Here is an 8,307-nt window from a genome sequence, read left to right as displayed (position 1 = left end):
ATAGAGATAAAGTGAACCTACGAGCAGAACATCTTTTTCCCTGAATGATTCACAGATTAAAAAAACACATTTTACATGATTGAAGTTGCGGGCGTCCGCTAGTCTATAATAATAGTAGAAACTAAATGTCTATACTTTGAAATAATGACCAAAATTTTTTAGGAGCGATAAAACAGAAACAACAGAACAACAAAAAAGTTTTTTAAATAACCCTTATCTGTTCGCGGTTTTATCAGAAACTACTCAATGCATTTTCATGCTGTTTTGACAGGTAGATGGAATAGTCTGTAACAATTGATTTAATTAAACGGATGTAAGGATATAAAATAAGAAGTCGCGAGCGCTAGTCTAGCATATTAAATAGAGGGCCAAAATATAACAGATATACTATAAAACATACCTATTTTTTTTTTCTAAAATTTAAAGTCCTAATAGGTAGGTATTTTTTTTCGGAATTCGTCTACATCTCTCCCAGTCTAATTCGATACTGTAGATAGAGTCGAACACGAAACTCTCACTGTCGAGTTATAGAGAATAGTGCTACAGAAAATCCAAGAAATTCTTCATTATAATGATTTCTGCATTACTACGAAACGCATTGCCGCTACAATGCGCTACGATGCACCGATGCACCGTAGCAATGCAGCTACGATTCTACAAAATTCGTAGCGTTCTACGGAATTGCATGTGCAAAGTCTTTGCAAATATCAAACTCAACAAAGAGTGCATATAAGCATATAAGTTTCGGTGTAGGTACAACCTTTAAGATGAGAAGTTTGTTTCTAACTCATGCTAACGTTTAGTGAGTCTGGATTTTCTTGTGAAAAGAAAACTCAAAATCACTCAACGGGCGGTGGAGTGGAGCTATGTTTGGAAAATCTTCACGATAAAATCTATACTAATATTATAAATGCGAAAGTCTGTCTGTCTGTCTGTTACCTTTTCACGGTAAAACGGCTGAACTGATCAAGATGAATTTTGATACGATCGTAAATGGGACGTTGGAGCAAAACATAGGGTACTTTTAGACCCTAAAATAAAAATAGAAGGGGGTGAAATAGAGGTTGAAAGTTTGTATGGAAAGCCCTTAATTTTTAGAGTTACTCTTTTAATTGTTCATCCTACTAATATTATAAACGCGAAAGTTTGTATGGATGTTTGTTACTCTTAAACGCTAAACCTATTTAGTTGAAATTTGGAATGGAAATCGATATTACTCTGGTTTAACACATAAGTTACTTTTATCCCGGAAAAATCCATCGTTCCCGAGGGATTTGTGAAAAACTAAATTTCACGCAGACGAAATCGCGGGCGTCTGCTAGTCATATATAAGAAGATCGGTAAAAGAACTAGAGCTACCGATACACCGCAATCGCAGCTTTTCGAGAAAGAGCGAAGCAGATGAGTCTCAAGGGTCTGGATTGGTAACATCGGATAGCAAAGTATCGGACGACTCCTAGTAGGTACGACATGAAGCAGATTACAGCCGTTAAAAGACTCAAGAATTGTATATTTAGAAGTCCTTACATAAGGCCTTTGTCCAACGGTGGACAACCATGGGAAGAATGATGATGATTGTTAACATTCCCTTAATAATAATGCGACACACGAGATTTCCGTCTGTGGGAAGACGCTTTCTTTCTTCTAACCCCGAAAAATAAATATATAATTGTAATACCATTTAAATGTTCTCGAAAATACATCTAACATTTCCTTCTAGTTTTTTTTCTAATCTGACTAAAATATACTCTGAAATACGCATATATAACTGACAAAAATTATACACAAAATCATACTTATACACAACATTTTAATAATAAATACACTTTGTTTATACATATTTAATAATATATCTCTTCATCATTTTGATTAATTAGTGAATTCAATTTTGTTCCCAAGGACCGTTGCTATAAAAACATTGTACAAGTAGGTATAAACTAGCTATGTGAAAATTGTCTATGTACTTTGTTCTAAGTGGACACATTGCAAACAAAATGTGTACAGCAGATGTTCCCGTGTTAATGACTCCTAGCGCATAAATTACACAAACACACTCAAACACAAACACAAATGCGCAAAATACTGTTTAAACAAATAGACGACGTTGCAACAACCGTGATAATTCTGAACAAAGAACTTATTATAACGATTCAATGCTTGTGAGTTTTAAAAAAAGAAAATAATTAATACGTTCAAAAACCGAAAGACACAATTTAATCGATATCTCAGGCATCTCCGCTGTATCCTTGAATATTTTGTTTATTTAATCTTAAGCCACTGTAAACAAATTTGAAGTACCAATCTAATCACCTACTTATTAACTAAGTCTACTAAATGTTTTTTTTTTATTCGCTACAAGTGGCCTTGACTACAATCTCACCTGATGGTAAGTGATGATCCAATCTAAGATAAAGTGGGCTAACTTGTTAGGAGTAGGATGAAATCAACACCCCTCTCGATTTCTACACGACATCATAACGGAACACTAAATCGCTTGGAGGTACGTCTTTGTCGGTAGGTGGTAACTAGCCACGGCTGAAGCGTCCCACCAGCCAGACTCTGGACTTATTAAGAAAACCTCAATGATTGACTTAATAAAATGTATTTTGATTGTTTTTTTACAGAGCAAGATAAAGTATCTACGGTAGCACACTACCTTGAAAGAGTTCATTATATTGATGGGTTTATAAGAACAGCTGGTCTATTCACTAATTTGGTCTTTCAACCTATTAAAATGAACATCAAATCATCTTCCTACTGCATGATATCCATGAAGGGTTGTCAGTAGGCACCGGATGAAGTTTGTTACATAGAATCTCATATTTCGTAAATGTCAACTAACATACGTCAAAGTTAGTGAATTAGCCTGCTGGTATCACAGAACCTAAAGTACTCCAGCTGTTACAAATAATAACTAAAAGTTTGGTTCTTTTGTTTTAAGATATAATTTTTTATAAATTGTTTTTTTTTACTTTGGTTATTTATTTAGTAACTATACATATACAAAAAATTAGAGCTCTTCCTAATATTGTATCAGAATGCTAAACTTACTTACTAAAAACAGACCAGACCAGAACTGGGGTGCAGCCGTGTAGCATGTCGATTCTATTTCTCTAATCGCAAACGCTTCAAAAAAAATATGGAAATGACTTTGTTATCGGCTGTTGTTAAAAAAAAACAATAGGTTAGCCCGCTTCCATCTTAGAATGCATCATCAATTACCATCAGGTGCGAGTCAAGGGCTAACATGTAAAGAATAAAAAAAAGAACAAAAACACAATCACAAGTCTAAATACTATGTAATTGTCACTGAATAAAATCGTTCTCGTGGTACTTACTGGGTGTGTATTGTATCGTCACAGTTCCATATCATGATACACCTTGACCCATATACTCGTGACCCTCCGTGTTCCAATTCAACATGCACAAAGACATTGAACAGCATTATAACACAATGCGATACCCTACGAATTACGAACAGAATTCAGCTGAAATGAAATAAATATCTAATACGTACTTATATCGCGGAGAATAAAATCGTAATTTTAATTTAAAAAAGTGCGATTTTGTAATAGACGATAGATAGATAGATGAAAGATAGAAAGCTCAAATGAAAGATTTAGGCAATTAAAAAGCCTAGGTGTCGTGATAAACTGATTAAAAATATGAAAAGTTTTGCAATATCGATTACCACATTCGTCGACTATTAATCAAATATAATTAAATATGTACCTGGCTGTAATCGAATATTTTACTCTGCACCACAGAACTTATTAGCACTTTTACACACTATTCCGTGCTCTGCACTTACTATTTTATGCATTTTGATTCCTATTTTTGTCGGCAAGCGCATACAAGCGTTGAGCACAAAGATTTTGTATCAAGATAAAATACATCTTACGGTGGAATTCATAGTCGTAGTAGGGGGCCCCTAAGGGGATTATTCAGCCGCTATGTGTCGAATTCAACCTTTATGCATTTCATAGACAAAAGAAACCCCTCACTTGACAGAAGCTGGCGGCTGACTGCTGGATTACCGATAACTGTCAACCAAACCGTCCCCTGGTACTTTTTTTTGTTGTTATTCGTGATTTATTTATTAAAAAGTGGACTTGGAAAGTGTTAAGACTGTGTATAAACAGGGAGTTATATCAGTATCCAAGATAAATATTCGCAATTGCGTAAATCCAGTTTAATACTATGGCGATATGGAATGTACGAAAGATTCTCATATTAGGCATAATATGCCTCTGTTTGATGAAGAATGAACACAGAAGACCCAAGAGAGGAATACCAATACCGCTATTATTATGCATTCTAGCAGCACTTCGATTCTATGTAACGGGATGTTTCCAGGTTCGTACCTCTGTTCATTATCAATAATTTTTTGTTCATGAAGACGCCGCGCGGTTTCACCCTGTGTGGTTCCCATTTCCGTAAGAATGCGGGGATAAAATATAGCCTATAGAGCTCGGGGATAGTGTAGCTTCCCAACAGTGAAAGAATTTTTTAAATTGGTTCAGTAGTTCCAGAACCTACATACATACAAACAAACAAATCTTTCCTGTTTCTATTATTAGTAAAGATAAATTAGGAGTAGATATAAAACCAATTAGCCCAGTGGGTATGACCTCTGCCTTTGATTATGAGGGTGTAGGTTCCCAACAGTGATAGAATCTTTCAAATCAGTTCAGTAGTTTCAGATCCTATACAAAACAAACAAACAAATTTTTCCTGTTTATAATATTAGTATAGATAGATAAATTAGGAGTAGGTCAAAATCCATATAGCCCAGTTGATATGACCTCTGCCTTCTATTCTGAGGGTGTAGGTTCAAATGCTGTCTGAAACATGCACCTCCAAATCATTTCAGTTATGTGCATTTTATGAATTTAAATGTATATCACATGTCTCATACAGTGAAGGAAAAACATTGCCTCTACATGTGTGAAGTCACATTGGGCCAGAGTGGTGGACCTTATCCCTCTCATTCTGAGAGGAGACTCATGCTTAACATACTCATGATGAAGAATTTAATTAGTTTGTTTGTAATCTAACCTATATAAATGTTAGGTATACCTATCTAGTTTTGATTTAGGAAATATATAACCTACATAAATGTAACTAACATAATGTTTATTTTCAGACTGTAGGTGCAGTCCATCAAGCATTCTATGAAATAACAGAAATGCCAGAAGTCAAGCTGTATTGATGGCACGCATATACATATAAACAACCCCGGAGGACCCTATGCACAGATTTAAAGAAACCGGCTATAATGGCAGGGAATAGCAGTGATGAGCTCTGAGAATACTGTTTTACCAAGAATACTGAGAATACTTTGGTCCTTGAAAATCCTAGTTTTCAGATCACAGTAATTGGAAGACCCACATACCTTGAAAAGTCAGCAGCATTTAATATCGAGGTAGTAGGAGTGAGTGCAGTATGTTGTAAGGTGGTCACTCACTCTGAAGTCCATAACAATAGAAAATGTATACAAATCTTAATTGAATGAAATTTATTGATTCACATCTTTAATAAAGATAATTATTAAATGTTTACTTCTGCATTTTTCATTTAAGTCTGGCCCTATAAAAATATACAATAATAACAATAAGTTATATGTAAATTATGTATTTATTGTTGTTATTAATTAAACTTTGTATCAAAAGGATATAGGTTTGATTTTAGAATTGCAATAAGTACTGTGTGGTTCATTATTATCAGCCCATTACCGGCCCAAGCCTACCTCCTAAATATATAATATTATGTGATCTAAAGCTTTGTGAAATGCAATTTTACCACTATTCCTAAGGATAAGCTACACTTATATTTATTTACTGCACTTACTATAAATTGTAATAAAATACAGCATAATAGTACCTACTTGTAATTATTTCAGGTAATTATAGGTGGTTTTGAGTAAAATAAACAAAGTTCCTCTTACAATAATTTTTTTATTTCAAGTAGGATTCCACATTACAAAAGTATGAAATATAAAACTACTTATATAGTAAATAGTATGCTTGGGATTTCTCTGCGTGATCGTATCACAAATGAGGAGATTCAAACCAGACAAACCAAAGTCACTGACATAGGTAGCACAGCGAGTCGTGAAGCTGAAGTGGCAATGGGCAGGCCACATAGTTCGAAGAGCCGATGAAATCGCAGTGTTGGTCGAACCCCCACTAGGTGGACCGAGGGCATCAAGCGGGTTGCAGGGAGCCGCTGGACGCTGGCGGCTCGAGACCGTTTTGTTTGAAAGTCCATGCAAGACGACTATGTCCAGCAGTGGACGTCCATCGGCTGATAATTTTGTATATGATCATGTTCGTCCACATAACTTCAATATTTTTCTAACAACTCCTTCTTGTGAGAAAGAAACTTTTTGATAAAATTGATCTATTGTACACTTGAACGAATTAAATTTTACTACGATAAATAAAAACAAGTAAATGAAAATATTAGAAACTCAATTATTTTGTAAAATGTCAAAGAATTAACAAAATACGTCTCTCTGTGGTTGTGTCACAGAATTTTCAAAGATCTAATGTAAAATCATAGACAACATTTGCTTGAAACTCCAGTCACCTAGGGGCTCTCCAGTAGTTTGTTTATGAAATGCAATGAAGGATGATTCAATAGTCAGCCCCTGGGTGAATACTGAATATTGGTTTGTGGGGGATTGTTCACTTCACGACTATGAATTCCAGGGTAGGCACGTAGGTACATGAAAGGATAATTGACTGCCTGATATGCTTTGTCATGACAGCAGGTAGTTTCCGCAAACATGCAAAAAGTAAAGAGGAACTGTATAAACGGAAATAACGCCATCGAATTTATACTCAAGGTATCATCCTAAGTCCGCAATCCTTATAAAGACAAGATACGATTAGGAACTTTGACTTTGATTATTGTTAGGTAGGCTTTAAGTTCTGTGTACTTCCCTAGCAGTTACAAGAATAAACAAAATAACATACTCGTAAGTATTTGAAAAAGCTATTTAAACTAATATAAAGATTTGATTGTTCGTTGCGAATTAGCGAATTCCGAAACTTCTGGACCGATTAAAAAAAATCATTCACCAAATGAAAGTTACATTATCATGAAGTAACATAGACTATTCTATACTCGCATTTACACGCGAATGAGAACTACGCGGTTGAAACTGCCGGAGATTTTTTAAATTTATAATAAACAGCGATTAGTCTTCCTCATAGAAGACTTAAGACTTGATGCAACCTTAAAATCCTATAGAGTTAATATATATGTAGAGTTAATATATATGTATAAATTACATATCTTAGTGTGTAAATAAGGAAGTATATCAAACGATATATACGCGTGCAGTATAAATAGAATCATCCAAAGCATTGGCACCAAGCGCGGAGTCCCTTGTACTGTATACCGGTCTGAAACTGGTTCTGTCCTTGGATACGAAGATTTCCGCGTGCGGCCCCACCGATGTATGGACGACGACGTTACATGACACATCGCACATATTCTATTATATTGCAACAAGTTCGAAGGTCCCTAAAATAAGGCAACCTTTACATACATACGATTTTATTCTCTATATACAAAGGGTAGATATGACAGGAATAAGAAGTCCAGTCGTTAGTTAAGCAGCCTTGGATTACAGAAATATGAAGTAAGATAAAATACAATAAGTTAGAAAGTCCCTTTAAAGTTTACATAGGGTAGATATTGATATATTTAAAGAGCAAGGCAACTGCCTCATAGTTCCAATGGTTAGTTAAGCAGCTGAAATTACAGTTAGGATATAAGATATGTTAATTATTTGTTGACAAGTTAGAATAGAAGGTCCCTAAAATAAGGCAATCTTTACATACACACATACAATTTCATTATCTACAATACAAAGGGTAGATATGACAGGAAATAGGGATTGTTGTATTTATAGATTAAGGCTGCAAACTGCTTCATTGGCCCAGTAGTTAGTTAAGCAGTTTCGGATTACATTTAGGATACAAGATAATAACATGCAACAAGTTAGAATAGGTCCCTAAAATAAGGCAACCTTTATATACAATTATCGAAATAATGCAAGACAAGCGGTCTCATAGTTTCAAATCTCCTGTTTTATAAATATTAAAGATCTAGCCTTATCGTGGGTCATTACAAAATGGGGTGATGACGATAGATGGATGCCAGACCTTCGTCATTTTACAAAAAACTGAAAGGAACCTTGTTTATCTACTATGAGTATGGGCTGACTTTGAGCAGTTAAAATAAAGTTCTCTTTTTATAAACCATCATCTTTTTTATCTGTAATTGTATCATTAA

The 8,307-nt window shown here is 34.8% G+C and overlaps 1 long non-coding RNA gene across 1 annotated transcript; it reads left to right on the top strand.

The window, feature by feature from the left end:
• The first annotated feature begins 3,900 nt into the window (after nucleotides 1-3,900).
• On the top strand, nucleotides 3,901-5,561 carry LOC128199866 (uncharacterized). The gene is made up of 2 exons (XR_008252390.1): nucleotides 3,901-4,356; nucleotides 5,147-5,561. It is a non-coding gene; the product is annotated as an uncharacterized LOC128199866 (long non-coding RNA).
• The last annotated feature ends 2,746 nt before the right edge of the window (nucleotides 5,562-8,307 follow it).

Source organism: Bicyclus anynana, chromosome 3 (genome assembly GCF_947172395.1).
Source record: "Bicyclus anynana chromosome 3, ilBicAnyn1.1, whole genome shotgun sequence".
Classification (NCBI taxonomy): Eukaryota; Metazoa; Arthropoda; class Insecta; order Lepidoptera; family Nymphalidae; genus Bicyclus; species Bicyclus anynana.
The sequence above is the reverse complement of the archived record's forward strand: the minus strand, read 5'-3'. Positions and strand labels throughout refer to the sequence as shown.